This window comes from Pan paniscus, chromosome 6 (assembly GCF_029289425.2).
Source record: "Pan paniscus chromosome 6, NHGRI_mPanPan1-v2.0_pri, whole genome shotgun sequence".
NCBI classification, from domain to species: Eukaryota; Metazoa; Chordata; class Mammalia; order Primates; family Hominidae; genus Pan; species Pan paniscus.
The window spans coordinates 96383156-96401435 of NC_073255.2; the positions used below are offsets into that span (position 1 = coordinate 96383156).

Genomic DNA, 18280 nt, shown 5'->3' on the forward strand with positions numbered 1-18280 from the left:
GATTACCACAGCTTTTTTTTGCCCATAGCTCTATTATCTGAGCTATGGAATCATCTGTTTCACCCAACCATCTGCAGCACTTTTTTGAAAAGAGAATCATTCTTATTTATTCCCATATTAAAACCTAGCATATAATCATGGAATAAATGTTTATTAAGTGATCATCTTTATTATTTCATTTTATTGAGACAGAGTCTTGCTCTGTTGCCCAGGCTGGAGGGCAATGGTGCTATCTTGGCGGACTGATACCTCCGCCTCCTAGGTTCAAGCAATTCTTGTGCCTCAGCCTCCTGAGTAGCTGGGACTACAGGCGTGCGCCACCAGTTCTGGCTAATTTTTGTATTTTTAGTAGAGATAGGGTTTTGCCATGTTGCCCAGGCTGATCTCAAACTCCTGACTTCAAATGATCCGCCTGCCTCGGCCCCCCAAAGTGCTGGGATTACAGGCATGAGCCACTGCATCCGGCTGTGAACATCTTGATATGTTCAAGGTAAAACACTTTATTTAAAATATCCTAAAATTTAGATTGGTAAAGAACATAGGTCATATTTTTTTGAAATCAATCTTATAGCACCAACTTTGAATCTATATCAGTGTTTTCAGTTAATTGAGTAATTTATGCACTTATTTGCTCACTCATTAAAATCTTTATTGGTACTAAGTTATGCACCCAGGCACTCCAGTATATGTTTGAGAGAAAAAGGATGAATACAATAAAATCCTTGTCTTCCAAGATGCTCAACAGTCCACTAAGGGAGACCAAATTTGATGTCAAACAGAAAAGCATTATAACAGGAAATAGGAGAAAGCACTGCAATGGAGGAGATACACAGGAGGAAGGAAGCACACCTCACTGTCTGCAAAGGTCACTAAACACATCTGGGTAAAAGGTGTGCTGTGAAAGGAATGACCATTAACCAGAAGACATAGAATTTAGGCTTGGCTTTTTTATATAACTACAAGCAAGTTACTTAACCTCTGTAAGGCTCAATTTCTTCATCTGTAAGTTGGGAAGAGCAGTAATTGTTCTAATCACCTGTGTTCTGGGCTGCAAAAAACCACAGCCTACTCAAGTTAAATGTGATAGGGATGTGCTATATAAATATATAAGATGGCTAGTTGAGAGATAATTGCCCGACGCCCATAGTCCCATCTATTCTGGAGTCTGAGGCAGGAGAATGGAGTCTGAGGCAGGAGAATGGCGTGAACCTGGGAGGCGGAAGTTGCAGTGAGCTGAGATCGCGCCACTGCACTCCAGCCTGGGCAACAGAGCAAGACTCCATCTCAAAAAAAAAATAAATAAATAAAATAAAAAAATAAATAAAAAACATTGCCCAAGACTGGGTAATTTAGAAAGGAAAGAGGTTTAATTGACTCACATTTTCACAAGGCTGTGGAGGCCTCAGGAAACTTACAATCATGGCAAAAGGGGAAGCAAGCCCCTTCTTCACAAGGCAGCAGGAGGGAGAATGAACACAGGAGGAACTACCAAATACTTATAAAACTATCAGATCTTGTGAGAACTCACCACTATCACCAGAACAGGATGGGGGAAACTGCCCCCATGATTCAGTTACCACCACCTGGTCTCTCCCTTGACATGTGGGGATTATGGGGATTACAATTCAAGATGAGATTTTTGGTGGGGACACAGCCAAGCCATATCAAGGGGAAAGGCCGAAAAACCATGAGAAAAAATGGCAGAAACAAAGGAGCCCACTCCAGACACTTATGTTGCCTTTGATAGCCCTGAAATCTCCAGATGGTTCTACTAACAAAGGGACAACCCACAGTGCAAACTGCCTCCATGAGAATGGGCTCCAAACTGTCCTCAGCTGCTCTGATTCACTCATTTCTAGGGAAAAAAAAAAATCCCAGGCAGGATCATCTCATTGGCTGAGCCTCCATCACGTGAGAGCACCTGGGCTGCCAAGGAAGTAGAAGAGATGTGCACTCTCCTTTGATTTCAGTAGAGGGAGAGGGAGGTGGAGCCCTACCGTCCACTGATTTTATCTCAGGGGCCTCCCCAGGTAGAAAGAGCCTCTCCCTGCCCCGCCCCCCCCACCCCGCCCCGGTAGAAAGGGCCTTGGAATGCTGGCAGGTAGAAATGACAAATCTCCACTCCATTTGCCTTCTCACTGGGTTGTTGTGAAGACGAAGTAAGAATGTATGAGAAAGAGCTTTATTAAAAAAAACTGTAAAAATTGCAGTGGTTTTAACGGCAGTGTAAACTTCATGCTGGCATAAAGTGAGCAAATATTCTGAAGGCTAGCTGTGCCAATAATGCCATTGCTCATCACTATAGATATTCACAGTAAGAGAGTAATGCAAGAAAAAAAATTAAGTTGTAAAGTGGTTCTTATCCACATACTATAAGTATATAACTTTTTTCTTTTACAGTCGAAAAAGTGGATAATATATACACGTTGCTAAATGTTACTATGTAATTTGATTTGGAGCATTTAAAATAAATCAGACCTCTATATGTACCAGACAAATTCTGAGCAAACAAAAATGAACAGTTGTTCCCTGGTATCAATGAACTTTTATATTTCAGCATTCCTAAAGGGTAGCACAGCTTTCAGTATGTTGCTATGCTTTCTATGGAATCTCAACACATACTTCTTATCTAATAAGCATAATGTAAAACTAAATAATCTATGCATATCTCAATAAATGATACATGATTTTAAGGTAGTATTCTAATATCTTTAATACCTTTAATACATAGTACTAAGCAAAATGGATCACACTTCAGTGTTTTTTTTTCCCTATTTGTCTTGTCAATTTTAAATTTCCCTGAAGTAAAAAAACCTTTTACTAATTAGACATAAATGCATAGCACAGGCTAAAAATAAATACTAAATAACAGATCCTGCTAAATTTATATTACTAATTATACCTATTGGTATATGATATAACTATAAATTATACAACAATATTCTATTTCTATAAGTGTATGAAATACATCAGATTAAATTTTGTATGTAAAAATATGAATCATTAGTTAAGACATTAAGATTATCTTTATTGGCAATAATAGCAATATAAAGGAAGCACATAAATAATCCATACTCTTACTACACTTGACAAATGTAATTCATAGAGAATAAGCTACCCTAAGCCAACGTTTTTATCTCATTGCATAAGAACCAGGAAACCAGAAATACCTAGACGAATGGTTGAAGAATTAGCCAAGCAGTCAGGCAGCTAACTCATTGAACTGACTCCCTGATATAAGTGTATACAAATAAATGTATCAAGGATAAAATGTGCCTTTTAGGTAACGTACCAGTATGTTTTCAGAAAAAAATAAATATCAAAACTGTTTTAAAATACAATTTGGAAAAATTGTTCCCTAAGGATGAAGTGCCTATATGCATAGTGCCTGGATATAGAAAATCTAAAATTAAAACAGACGAAAAAACAAAACCTCCACAAACCCACAACAATATGGTGTAATGCTTAACAGCATAAATGCTAGTGAGATAAACCTGACTTTGAATCCTGTGTCCCCTAATCTCAATACCTCTTTATATCCTTAAATCAATTCAGTTAAAGTGGGAAAGTGGGGATGTAAGATGACCAGTCACAAAAGCAACTATAACTATTACTACTGTTATTACCACTATGACTGCTACAATGTGCTAACCTGCACACCGTCATGGGCATTTTACATAAGTATTCTTGTATCAAATGGGGAGTAGAATAACTCTTTCCCCACAGTGCTGTTATATAGATTAATGATACTAAAAGGATATATGACGTGACTAGATCAGAGTAGATGCTCAAAATAGGGTGCTACTTTTGGTATTTATTCATCACAATACAGCATGAAGTCATTCTGCCTATGCAGTTAAGAAAATAGAGACTAAGACGTTAAACTATTTCCTAATATTATATATAAAGCGAGTGGAAAACTTATATCTCTTTGACTTAAGAACCTCATCTCTTTTGAAAATACGCTGTTGCCTTTTAAGAGAAAAAAATGTGTGATGCAATCGCAACCTGCCCAGAACTCATAGAGGAGAACTTCATTCAAAGCCACAGTCAATGAACACAAATGCATCAGTTTCAAAAGGGAAAGGCAAAATTGCTACCAAAGCATACAGCAAGGACATTTTAGGAATTTTTTTCCATCCACTCCTTTAAAAATAAGAGTGTGTGTGTTTGTATTTTAAGGAGAGTGCAGGCTTTTCTAGAGCACTTTTCACGGAATATGTTTGTACTTGTGAAGAATGATCTATACATTAGCAGTTTCTTGTAAGTTTAATATCAAATTCCACTAACTTATTGAGTACAACAAAATGATACATAAAATTGTCCCCTTAATTCTGTGATATTTGGAAAATCTATAAATTTACATAGTCTTCTTTGTAATCAATGCCTGCAAAATAAGAGAGAAAGTCATTTCAGGACCCTGACTTATTCTTCAGTTTTTAAACTACCTATGAACAGATTCTTTTTTTCATAAAGGTGGGGCTATGAAAATGTGGAACAGGATGAATGTACTCTGTTATACAAATAGAAAAGTTGGCCGGGTGCCGTGGCTCACGCCTGTAATCCCAGGACTTTGGGAGGCTGAGGCGGGCAGATCATGAGGTCAAGAGATAGAGACCATCCTGGCCAACATGGTGAAACTCCATCTCTACTAAAAATACAACAATTAGGTGGGCATGGTGGCATGTGCCTGTAGTCCCAGCTACTCAGGAGGCTGAGACAGGAGAATCGCTTGAACCTGGGAGGCGGAGGGTGCGGTCAGCCGAGATCACGCCACTGCACTCCAGCATGGTGACAGGGCAAGACTCCATCTCAAAAAAAAAAAAAGAAAAAGAAAAACTTTTCCAAAAATGTGAATAAAAAGAATAGCCCATTGTCAATAATTTGTTTTGTAATAAAAACATTTAATAAATGCCCATTTACACAGGACACTCACACAATTTATTGCAAAGGGAGACAGACTAATTATGAGCTAAACCTGCCAGGCAAAGTCCTTGCAAAACCTAATCCCTTACCCATTTTTAGGCAGACCTGTCCCTAGGTCATCTGAAAGCAATGAGAATAGCTTTCTAAATAACTTTTCATGTACTGTACTTGAAACCATCGTGGAATTATTCTTCTGCTTTCTCTGTAGTCAACTGACCTTTGCATAAAAGTTGTATTTTAAGTTTCTAAAGTGATGATTTTACCTTTCTTCTGATTCCTCCCAGATTTTTTCACATTGATTTAGTGGTGAGGCTAAGGGGAAAAACAGGAATATGAAACGATTTCAACAAATTTTAAACTGTTTCCTTTTTTGTACCTCCAGTCTTCATTGAATGATAATAGATCAAAATATTATTTTCTGAGATGCACCATGTTCTTTATGCTTTTAAATTCCAGTATTATGACAAGAAATAGGAAAGACACTGAAAACTAATTTTAGGTATGAGGAAATGTAAAAATGCTAGTAGCAGATACTTTGAAATACTTTCACTTACTTCCAACACCTTTTTTCTTTAAACAAGATCAGTTTTCATGATGGAAACATATAATTTGTTATTACTTTAGTTTATTTGGCTTTTTAAGTTGTAGACTCAGATGCTTACTCTGTTGTTTCAATCCTTTCGGTGTATAATAATATGTGTAGGTTTTATATCAAATAACGATAGATCCTTCCATATGGCTCCCAAGTGGAGATGGGTTTTACAAAGGTAATAAATATACTTGTCTTCAAGATACCACACAGATTAAGGTCATGACTTCTATTCCTCCCCAATATTCTCAGTCCTTTTTCCCCATTTTGGTAAATGGAAAGAATGAATTTTGGATAGTGGTTCAGCAGAAGAGAGTTGATTGCCTGCAGGACCCACGGGGCATGCAAACAGCGCAGCTCATCAATGGTATTCCCAGAGAGCTTGAGGATATGTCTTCGTGTTGGAAACAATATGTGGCAAACTTTAAATGGTTGAGAATCATATTCGTTTTTATAGTTTTATAAATGAAGCAAATAGTTTGATGCTTGGCCTCTTTAATAGCACCTGCAAAAATTGACTCTGACATTAAACAGAGAAAAGATTTAGGGTTCCAGCTGATCATAATTATGTTAGAAAACTTGCCAGATTGTAAGTAAACAATCATTTAATACACATCAGAGATTTAGATGTATATTAATAGAAATGGATAAATCATCAAAGGACCCCAAATTCAAACTTTAAGACATGTTTAACATATTAAACAAGGGATAGTAATGAGTTAAAACTAGTACCAAAAACCATTCTAACTCATGTCACCCATGGCAAAAGAATCATAGTCATATAGCTATAGTTAGTAAATTAGAAATTTTGTAAATATAAAATGAAGTGAGTAAATATAACCCCGAAAATATTCTACTTTTCTAAAACTGGATTTTCTACCAGAAAATAAGACAGAAATTCTTACTGCAGAATTCTTTTGTCAACCAATTTTTGAAATTATTTTTGTAAGCAGCTCTGATGCTTACATTTGGTCCTGAATAAAACAAAAATATATCATTTCCTCATCATGTCATATGTAGTTAGCAGCTTGAAACCAAGATGCAGAAACTCCCTGACCTCGAAAGATAATGTCTTTTTCTCTTGTGGTGAAAAAGCATTAATCTTACATGTGTCAGAAATAAGAAAAATATACCAAATAGCATTTTGTCATCAATACTTATACTGAACAGTAAATTTCTGAATTTTTAGAAATTCAGTGTTTAAGTGACTTTCAGAAAGTCCACAACTGTACAAAAAGTGGGAATGTTTGTTTTTTTTTTATACATGGAATTGAATTATTCTTAACAAACCCCAACTAAGAATTTCAAATTTGTTGTAAATTAAATTAACGCTGGTTTCACAATATGATCTCCAATGACATACATTCTGAATTTACTGTCTTTATTATTCACCAGTGCTCTCCAGAAAGTCATGCAGATAGTTAAATTTGACTAACATTTCCTGAAACTTGTTCGCAAGTCCTCAGAGGTCACTCTGACTGAATATTCATTTATTCACGTCAGCTAATGTAGACAGGCACAGGATAAATCTTTGCTAAATGTAACTGTCCACAGACTGGCTAGGGAAGGTGGTTTGTTCATGTAAAGGAAATTGGACACTCTTTCCTTCAGTGGCTCTTCCCTTCAGATGTTATCAGAGTAGCTCAGAACATTTCCCACCTGCGCCAGATAGCAGATGGAAAGAAATTATAAAGAAGTCACATATGATTTGTTGATGTCAAATATACATCTGCTTCCAAAAGAAGACATTTGAACATTTGTAACTATAACATAAACTTTAAATTCACGAGTATATCCCATTTAAAGAATGTATTAAATCCCTTAGAATAGCACTATCTAGTAAAAATGGAATGCAAGCCACAGATATGAGCCACATATATGGAATTTAAATTTTTTTGTTTTTACTTTTCTTTTCCTTGCTAAAGGAGATGGGGATTTTTTTTTTGGGGACATGGTCTCACTGTGTTGGCCAGGCTGGTCTCGAACTCCTAGCCTCAAGCCTTCCTCCAACCTTGGTCTCCCAAAGCACTGAGATTACAGGCATGAACCACCACACCTGGCCAATCATCTTAAAATTTTCTAGTTAGCCATATTAAAAGAGAAAAAATGTGAAAGTAATTTTAATATTTTTCTTTACCAATATATCCAAAATTTTATCATTTTAATAATTAATTAAAAAGTTACTGTAATATTTTATTATTTTAATACTAAGTCTTCAAAATCCAGTGTATAGTTTACATTTACAGCACACCTTAATTGGGACAAGCCCCATTTCATATATTTAATGGCCATATGTTACTAGCAGCTACTATACTGGACAGCACAGCCTCAGATAATCCCTTTCATCAAATATCATTTTAAATTACTATATTATCACCTGAATAACTCATTTTTCTCACAAACAATACACTGACCATTTCTCAGTAAATAACTGAGAAAACTGAGTAAACACCAAAGCACAATAACAACTATAGGTGACAATGTGTCAATGATATTTCTCGTTTGATTGCTTTGGTCCATTGAGCACCTGTAAAATGTCATTAAGCATCTAGCAGATGTACATGTCTTAGCAACACTCTCATTCTGCTACTCATCCATTTTTATCACTTTATCTTGTCTTGAAATATTCATTTTTAACTTTATTATTAAGATATAGGATAGAAGGTAAACAAAAAAAGAATGAATGTTTGAGGTAAATAAGCATGGACTTGTGTGAAGACACTGTTCTTGTGTTCAGGGATAGGACTGAAGCGCCCTCTTTATAATTAGTCATAACTCACAGACAGAGGGATTGTTGACTCATGGCAGCAGTGTGGAAACAGACAATACTCATAGTTATCCTTTTCTCTCTTGCATTTCCTCTATAACTCCCTCTCACTTTGATCCCCCATCGTGTTCAGTACCCAGTGCCTCATGCTTCTCTTTTCATTAGGCTCCTACTTTCGCACCTCATGCTCATAACAATTCCAATTTTCTTTTTTTTTTGGACATATGATATGTGTCCCATTTCCAATTTCCTTTCAGTCTTGCCAAGTGACTGGGTTACTACTCTGAGAAACTAAACTAAGATGTCAAGGATTAAAATAGGCTTCATAGGCTCCATATGATGCTTGCATTTTAATTAGAGTTAAAACTCTAATCCAAAAGGTTAATCTTAAAATTTTTTTATTTTTTTTTGAACTTTAAAGATCAGATTTATTTGGAGAAAACAAAAAACCCACAACCCAAAGGATGGGATTTTACATCAAGACATCTCCCAGGTAATAAGTCTACAGATTACAAATCATTTTCATAGAAGATATTTTTGTACAAATTTTACATGTATTCAGGAGCGGGATATTAATCAATCCCTGTTTCTATTTTAATAGGGGGGACAAGGTAGGGGATAACTAGTCAACCACTGGAAGAACTTATTTTTCAGAAGAGCCTTTGGTGCTCCTCAAATCACAGTGGAGGCGTTATCCTGAGTAGTAAGGGCTCCTGGGAGGGTAGATATGATGACCCTGCTCCCTCAGGGAACTCAAGCAAAATGCAGATGCAAAGATATTTGGAAAACAGTACCGAATAAAAAATAACTTTAGTATAATTCCAGTTAGTAACAAACTTATAAGTCTATCTTTTTGAATGGAAACCTTTTGCAATTGTGTTATTAATGTAATTATTAATTAAGTTTTTTTTTTTTTGAGACAGACTCTCACTCTGTCACCAGGCTGGAGTGCAATGGCATGATCTTGGCTCACTGCAATCTCTGCCTCCTGGGTTCAAGTGATTCTCCTGCCTCAGTCTCCCAAGTAGCTGGGGCTACAGGCATGCACCTCCACGTCGAATTAATTTTTGTATATTTAGTAGAGACGGGGTTTCACCATGTTGGCCAGGATGGTCTCGATCTCTTGACCTCGTGATCTGCCTGCTTTGGACTCCCAAAGTACTGGGATTACAGGCATGAGCCACCACACCTGGCCTTGTTTAAGATTTTTAAGTGTCTAGTGAGCTCAATGCTTAAGAGACAATCCCTTCATGGCTCAGTACGTAAGAAAAGGAAAGTGAAATTTTGACAAATTTATAAATGGGCATTTGTACAAAGCTCAGCAGATTCTTGTGATAGTCATCTTAATTAAATTTACTTCTTCAAAAATTGATAAAGAAAACTGAGCCTTTCAAGGACATTACTTTCTCACACAACATTTATAGCTTGTCATATAACTTCCTTCTCCCAATGGTGCTTTCAATTGTGATACTATAAAATTGCGAAGAAATTAGGAGACCTCTACAACTATTTTTAGTCCCTGTCTTGTAAATACAATACCCAGGGAAATTTCTGATTAATTTTAATTTGATTGTTGGTTAATGATTAAAGGAATTTGCCAAATATCAAATCTCTAACCCTCAGTTGCTAATAAAAGTCAGAAAAACAATAAAAAAGAAATTTCATTTCTCCTTGAAGAATATGACTGCTAGATTTTCCCAAGCTTGACATGGTAAGAGCTCTGACACAGAGTCAGAGGATCTGGGTTCTAAACAGGGTTCTACCACTAATCTCCTTAAATGACTGTGAACCGGGCAGCAACCTCCCCTGAACCTCAGATTCCTCACTGTGAAAATACGGAATTAGGACATACCTCTAAAATGCTCCTCACCTCCAAAATTCTGTAATGAAAAATTTTAAAGGGTGCAAGGACAACAGGTTTTCTTTTTCATCATATTAGAAAGCCCTGAATTGACAATGAATAGAGAATAACAATAAACTAAAGTCAACAATTTCACTTACTTGAGAACCTGGACGCATTTGCTTTCCTGACATAATGTGGAAAACTGTCATTTGACTGTATCTTTATATGTCTTTGCACAGTCCCTTCTGGGAAAGTGATTGTGGTTGCAGAGTGTTTCTATTTTTATTCCAAGCCTTTCATTTGCATCCATCCCTGTTGGTGAATTAGAGAGTCCCTAAGTATATCTCCCATAGGATGTAGACTATGATTACTTTGTGGAAGGTCATATATAAAGCACTTCGACTTTATATTTTAGTCTATGTGATACTTTAAAATTTACTGACTTTTTTGGAGTTGGCATTTTTATTGTAATCACCTTGTGATCTGTGTGACACAAACATAAAGCCTACGTGTTAGAGTATGGTTAACATTAGCAGCAATTTAGATGTAAGTAGTACTAACGCATAAGTCAGAAAAACAACGAACAAACCAAAAAGCTAAAGAAAGTTTTCTTTAGCTTTTTGGCATATAACCCTAGGCTTTGACTGCATGATGCTAGCATGTCTTACTTAACCTGGATTTTCTTTTGCCTCTGAATCAATATACTGACTACCTATGAAAACCAATCTAATGACAAAGAAAACTCTGAACTCACTTTATATTTAAAACTCTGGAAATCAACTAATTCTTTTTTTTTTTTTTTTTTTGAGATGGAGTCTTGCTCTGTTGCCCAGGCTGGAGTGCAGTGGCACAATCTCGGCTCACTGCAAGCTCTGCCTCCCGGGTTCATGCCATTCTCCTGCCTCAGCCTCCCGAGTAGCTGGGACTACAGGTGCCCACCACCACACCCGGCTAATTTTTTGTATTTTTAGTAGAGAGGAAATCAACTAATTCTTTAAAGGTGTAAAGGTGTATATTTTACTGAGGTATACCTCTTCTACTCATCACATTTTTATGTAACTTGGCCTTTCATACCATCCTTCAAATTATATAGCAAATTTTCAAGTGTCACAAATAAGAGTTTACTTAGAAAACCTGTTGAATTACTGAGAAACGAGCACAGTAGGGAAAGAAATGTGTGGGTCAAAAAGACCAGAAAATACATAGGAATAAGAAAAGTAAGGACAAGGAGGCACTGGAAAAAGATGAGGAAAAGAGATGATGAAGAGAACACAAAAGAAGAGGAAGTGTCATGTGTAATTTCATGAAGTTGTAAGGTTCCAGTGTAATCTCTGAGGAGACATTTTGGCCCAAAGTCACACACACATAAGGTCATCTGTGATGACCCAGTATCTGAGAAGGTACTAGAGCGGCACTATCCAATATGGCAGCCACTTGTTACATCTGGCTGTTGAGGACTTGAAATCTGGCTAGTTCGAGTTGAGATGTGCTGTAAATATAAATTGCACACTAGCTCTTAGTACCACAAAAGAAATAAAATATCTTAGTAATCGTTTTTACATTGATTATATGTCAAAATGGTAATATCTTCCATCTCAATTCCTGGGCTAGTTCTTCTGAAAAAAAGTAAGACTCAATAAGTAGTCAACTACTAGTAAGTAATGATATCCATAACTAATAAGAGTGAGTGAAGGTGAGAAGGAGTCAACCCAAGGATCCAGGACAATAGACACTTGATAGGCAAGAAACTCAATCAGAAAGAGTATCAAGAACCATGATTGGGGTTGAGCTGCTTATTGCCTGACCAAGCCAATGACAGCTGAGTGACGGGCAGAGGGGAAGGTTATCATACACCTAATCATCTTGTCATTCATGCAGCAAACATTTACTGATAGCCTATTATTTGCCAGGCACAGGTTAACTCAAGGAACAATGGTGAATGACATAAGCACAGTCCTCTTTGAAACTTACCTTCTCCTGAGGGAGATAAATATTAATCAAAAAATCACACAAATACAAAATTATAAATTCTGACAAGAGCTAAAAAGGTCAAGTGGTGGTGTTTGGAGAACTCCAAGAAGAGTTCAAGTTAGGCTTTTTAAGAAAAAAAATTGGAATTATGATTGAATACCCAGCCTTTCTCCCTCAATCTGGGCCAAAATATTTATGGATAAATACAGATCTTTAGGAAATGCATGTGGTTTAACCACAAGAAATAAAATTGCTCCAATGTTCTTAAACTTGTCCTAAGTACTTTTCTAAAAGCCAAATGGCTAAACTATATGGAAATGTATATATGTGTGTGTTTGTGTATATATGTGTGTGTGCGTGTGCTCCCAAATAAATCAAGTTGCTTGCCAAATCTAAAATTATCAACATGTCTGCTAATTAGCCAGATAAGCTCTTCTTTTCTCAGTTTAACCCAAGACATAGTCTCTACTGAAAAGACCTCTAACATTCACAAATCCAAGAGCTATGCAGTTTGAAATGAAGTTTTGTTTTTTACTACATAAACCTAATTGAAGGTAGACTGATAGCAGGTTTAACTTGATATTGACCTTTGTTTCTAGACTGATGACCAGTGTAGTCTGGTCATCATTTCCTGCTTCTGATAGTGGGGGAGCAAGTAGAGTCAGTGAAGGAAAGGCTTCTCCATAGCACTGATGTCTAAAGTGAAATTAGAAAAAAAATGAGTAAGGCCAAGTGCAGTGTCTCACGCCTATAATCCCAGCACTTTGGGAGGCTGAGGCAGGTGGATCATGAGGTCAGGAGTTCAAGACCAGCCTGGCCAAGATGGTGAAACCCCGTCTCTACTAAAAATACAAAAATTAGCTGGGTGTGGTGGTGGGCACTTGTAATCCCAGCTACTTGGGAGGCTGAGGCAGAGAATTGCTTGAACCCAGGAGGCGGAGGTTGCAGTGAGCCGAGATCGCACCACTGCACTCCAGCCTGGGTGACAGAGCGAGACTCCATCTCAAAAAAGAAAAGAAAAGAAAAAAATGAGTAAAATGAAGTAAAGGCTCAAGAGGTACAGAGAGGGAAAAGCATTCCAGGCAGAGGAAACAAATTTACAAAAGCCTTGAATCTGGAGAAATAATAGTAACTTGGAAGAACTAATAGGAAAACACTCAGGCTAGAGATAATATGGAACCTAATAGGGTTTGTTAAAGATTTGGGTCAATTTCCAAGAAATAAAAGGAAGCCCTTAGGGGTTTTAAAAGGCATTCAGATTTGTTTTTAAAACAGATGTCAGGCTGCAGGGTGTAAGATGGATTGGAAGCAGCAAGAGTGAAAGTCTTGAGGTCAATGAGGGATATTTACAAAGGTAAAGATGTTATCTTTGAAACTGCCTTTGTAAAAATTATAACTGAGGAAATCATGACAATGAAAGAGCTCCGTCCTGACTCCATCTTGCCTTTAACATCCAAACTGTTTTTTTTTTTTCATACCTGGGTGCAGGCTGAACTAACTTTGGGAGGAACTTACAGTTTAACAAAGATGAAAACAGCCCTTTCCCAAAACAAACCCCCTTCTTGCCTGGGGAGCAGACTGTCTTTGCAGGACTAACAAATTAGCCACAAAATTAACAATTATGGTTAAAGAGTCACCGTTTTAAAACCTGAGATCAGTGCTTGAGATATTTTGCAGACCCTGCATTTCAAGGCATCAGCTGACACCACCTAGGTCGAGAACCTGGCTCATCTAGTCTTGTGTATACCCCCCCACCACCGCCTCCCCCCCACACTCAGGAACTGACTCAGCACAAGAGGACAGCTTCAACTCCCTATGATTTATCTTCCGCCGGACCAATAAGCACTCCCTACTTTCTGACCCTCTTCTCACCAAATTATTCTTAAAAACCCCGATCCCCAGATTTCCAGGGAGACTGATTTGAGTAATAATAAAACTCTGGCCTCCCATATAGCTGGCTCTGTATGAATTAAACTCTTTATGGTGATTCCCCTGTCTTGATAAGTTGGCCTTGTCTGAGCCCCGGGCCAGGAGAACCTGTTGGGTGGTTACAGCTTGGGCTAGTGGAAGGTGATGGAATGGAGACAACAATGGTACAAATTAGGTTCCAAAGGAGAAAAACAGAAAACAGAGTAATGGTTAGGAAGGAACTAATATGAGCAGCTTGTGCTTGAAGAACTGGAAGCCTTTTTCTTGATGACCTCCCCTTATCTCATTTGTAAATAAGCAATCTTGGACATATCTAAATTTGCTCCTAATACTCAGGATTTCTTTTAAAAAAAAGTTCAATAGGTTTTTTTTTGTTTGTTTTTGTTGTTGTTGTTGTTGTTGTTTTTTTTGAGACAGAGTCTTGCTGTGTCACCCAGGCTGGAGTGCAGTGGCGCGATCTTGGCTTGCTGGGAATAGGTAGTGTTTGGTTACGTGGATAAGATCTTTAGTGGTAATTTCTGAGATTTTGGTGCACTCAGCACCTAAGCGGTGTACACTGTACCCAATGTGTAGTCTTTTATACCTTGCTCCTCTTCCATGCTTCCCCCTGAGTCCTCAGTCCGTTGTACCATTCTTATGCCTTTGTGTCCTCATAGCTTAGCTCCCACTCATAAGTGAGAACATACAATGTTTAGTTTTCCATTCCTGAGTTACTTCATTTAAAATAATGGTCTCCAACTCCATCCAGGTTGCTGGGAATGCCATTATTTCATTCCTTTTTATGGCTGAATAGTATTCCACTACACACACACACACACACACACACACACACACACACACATACATTTTCTTTATCCACTCATCAATTGATGAACTTTTGAGCTGGTTCCACATTTTTGTAATATTTTTGTAATTGCAAATTGTGCTGCTATAAACGTGGGTGGGCAAGTGTCTTTTTCATATAATGACTTATTTTCCACTGGGTAGGTACTGAGTAGTGGGATTGCTGGATAGAATGGTAGATCTACTTTTAGTTCTTTAAGAAATCTCCATACTGTTTTCCGTAGAGGTTGTACTAGTTTACATTCCCACCAGCAGTGTAAAAGCATTCCATTTTCACCACATCCATGCCAACATCTATTAGTTTTCAATTTTTTAAATTATGGCCCTTCTTGCAGGAATAAGATGGTATCACATTGGGGATCTGATTTGCATTTTCTGATAATTAGTGATGTTGAGGATTTTTCATGTTTCTTGGCCATTTGCATATCTTTTTGTGAGAATTGTCTATTCATATTCTTAGCCCACTTTTTGATGGGATTATTTGTCTTTTTCTTGCTGATTTTTTCCTTGTAGTTCCTTGTAGATTCTAAGTATTAGTTCTTTGTCAGATGTATAGTTTGCAAGGATTTTCTCCCATTCTATGAATTGTCTGTTTATTCTGCTGATTATTTATTTTGCTGTGTAGAAGCTTTTTAGTTTAATTAAGTGCCATCTATTTATCTTTTTGTTGTATTTCCTTTTGAGTTCTTGGTCATGAAGTCTTTGCCTAAGTCAATGTCTAGAAGGGTTTTTCCGATGTTATCTTCTAGAATTTTTATGGTTTGAGGTTTTAGATTTAAGTCTTTCTTCTATCTTGAGTTGATTTTTGTATAAGGTGAGAGATGAGGATCCTGCACATATCTTGCCAATTATCTCACCACCATTTGTTGAATAGGATGCCCTTTCCCCCTGTATGTTTTCGTTTGCTTTGTTGAAGGTCAGTAGCCCGTAAGTACGTGGCTTTGTTTCTGGATTCTCTATGCTGTTCCATTGGTCCCTGTGGCTATTTTTATGCCAGCACCATGCTGTTTTGGTGACTATAGCCTTGCAGTATAGTTTGAGGTTGGGTAATGTGATGCCTCCAAATTTGTTCTTTTTGCTTAGTCTCACTTTGGCTACACGGGCTCTCTTTTAGTTCCATATGAATTTTAGGTTGTCTTTTCTAGTTCTGTGAAGAATGGTGGTGGTATTTTGATGGGAATTGCATTGAATGTATAGATTGCTTTTGGCAGTGTTGTCATTTTCACAATATTGATTCTACCCATCAATGAGCATGAGATGTGTTTCCATTCAATTGTGTTGTCTATGAGTTATTTCAGCAGTGTTTTGTAGTTTTCCTTGTAGAGATCTTTTACCTCCTTGGTTAGAGATATTCCTAAGTTGTTATTATTATTTTTATGTTGGTTGTTGATGTAGCTATTGTAAAAGGGGTTGAGTTCTTGATTTGTTTCTCACCTTGGTTGCTGTTGGTGTATAGCAATGCTACTGATTTGTGTATAGTGATTTTATATCTGAAACTTCACTGAATTCATTTATCAGATCTAGGAGCTTTTTGGATGAGTCTTTAGGGTTTTCTAGGTATTCAATCATATCATTGGCAAACAGCAACAGTTTGACTTGTTCTTTGCTGATTTGGATGTCCTTTATTTCTTTCTCTTGTTGAATCAAAAACAAAAAACAAGAAACAAAAAAACCAAGATATTCAGGCAACAACTAGCACAATGAATAGAATACTACCTCATATCTCAATACTAACATTGGATATAAGTGGCCTAAATACACTACTTAAAAGATATAGTGGAACATGACAAGAATATCGTGGCTAAGACTTCCAGTACTATGTTGAATAGTGGCTAGCCAGTACTATGTTGAAAGAAGTGGAGAAAGTGGACATCCTTGTCATGTTCCAGTTCTCAGGGGGAATGCTTTCAACTTTCTCCATTCAGAATAACATTGGCTGTGGATTTATCATAGGTGGCTTTTATTACAAGGTATGTCCCTTCTATGTCAATTTTGCTGAACGTTTTAATCATAAAGGGATGCTGAATTTTGTCAAATGACTTTTGTGCATCTATTGAGATGATTTTTGTCATTTTTGTTTTTAATTCTGTTTATGTGGTGTATCAAGTTTATTGATTTGTGTATGTTAAAACATCCTTTCATCCCTGGGATGAAACTCACTTGATCTTGGTGGATTACCTTTTGGATATGCTGTTGGATTCAGTTCACTAGTATTGTGTTGAGAATTTTTGTATCTATGTTCATCAGGGATATTGGTCTGTAGTTTTTTTTTGTGTGTGTGCCCTTTCAAGACATTTTGACATAGGCATTTAATGCTATGAACTTTCCTCTAAGCACTACTTTTGCTGTAGTCCAGAGCTATTCACAGGTTGTCATTATTATCATTCAGTTCAAAGAATTTTTAAATTTCCATCTTGAATCAATGTTGACCAGGCTGCAGTGATTGTTATTGCTCTTCTGGGTCTAGCCACCCAGCGGTACTGGGTTGGTACTGGGGAATGTCTGCAAAGAGTCCTGTGATGTGATCTGTCTTCAGGTCTCTCGGCCATGGATACCAACACCTGCTCTGGCAGAGGTAGCAAGGGAGTGAAGAGGACTGTGAGGGTCCTTAGTTGTTTTATTTACTGTGCTGGTTTTCTTGAATGCTGATTGTGCTGACAGTGAAGGTTTCACGTGGACAGACTCAGGGCCTCGGGTTCGCCAGGATGTTACTTGTGGTGGAATTACCTGCTGTTTTCTCCTTTCTTGGAGCAGGGTTATTCTTTTATGAGTTGCTGTAATGGCTTGAGTGGGTTGGCCTCCAGCCAGGAGGTTATTCTTTTATGAGTTGCTGTAATGGCTTGAGTGGGTTGGCCTCCAGCCAGGAGGTGGCGCTTTCAAGAGCGCATCAGCTGTGATCATATAGGGGGATATAAGCTTGCCCTTAGGTTGCCTGGATAAGTATTCAGGTTTCTCAGGCAATGGGCAGGGCCATAGAGCACCCAAAAGTTTATGTCTTTTGTCTTTGGCTACTAGGGTGGGTAGAGAAAGACCATCAGGTAGGGGCAGGGTTAGGCCTGTCTGAGCTCAGACTGTCCTTGAGCGGGGCTTGCTGTAGCCACTGTTGGGGATGGGGTGTGGTTCTCAGGCCAATGGAGTTTTGCTCCCAGGGGGATTATGGCTGCCTCTGTTGCATAACACAGGTAGCCAGGAAAGTGGGAGAAAGCTGGCATTGACAGGCCTTCACCCAGCCCCACGTAGCCAGGCAGGCCAGTCTCACTCCCACTGTGCCCCACCAACAGCACCAAGTTTATATCCAGTCAGCCGGTGAGCAGGGCTGACATCTTGCCCCAGGCGACAAGCCTCTGGACTGAGAGAGAAAGCAGGGGTTTCAGGCTCTGCCCCTCCCCACCTGCCATGACTTATGTGCTCA

General features: G+C 37.8%; 1 protein-coding gene across 14 annotated transcripts in view; it reads right to left on the bottom strand.

Annotated features, from left to right (window-relative positions):
• MAGI2 (membrane associated guanylate kinase, WW and PDZ domain containing 2) overlaps window positions 1-18280 on the bottom strand; it is a 1443575-nt gene that overhangs the window by 504703 nt on the left and 920592 nt on the right. The gene's annotated exons all lie outside the window — the stretch shown is intronic.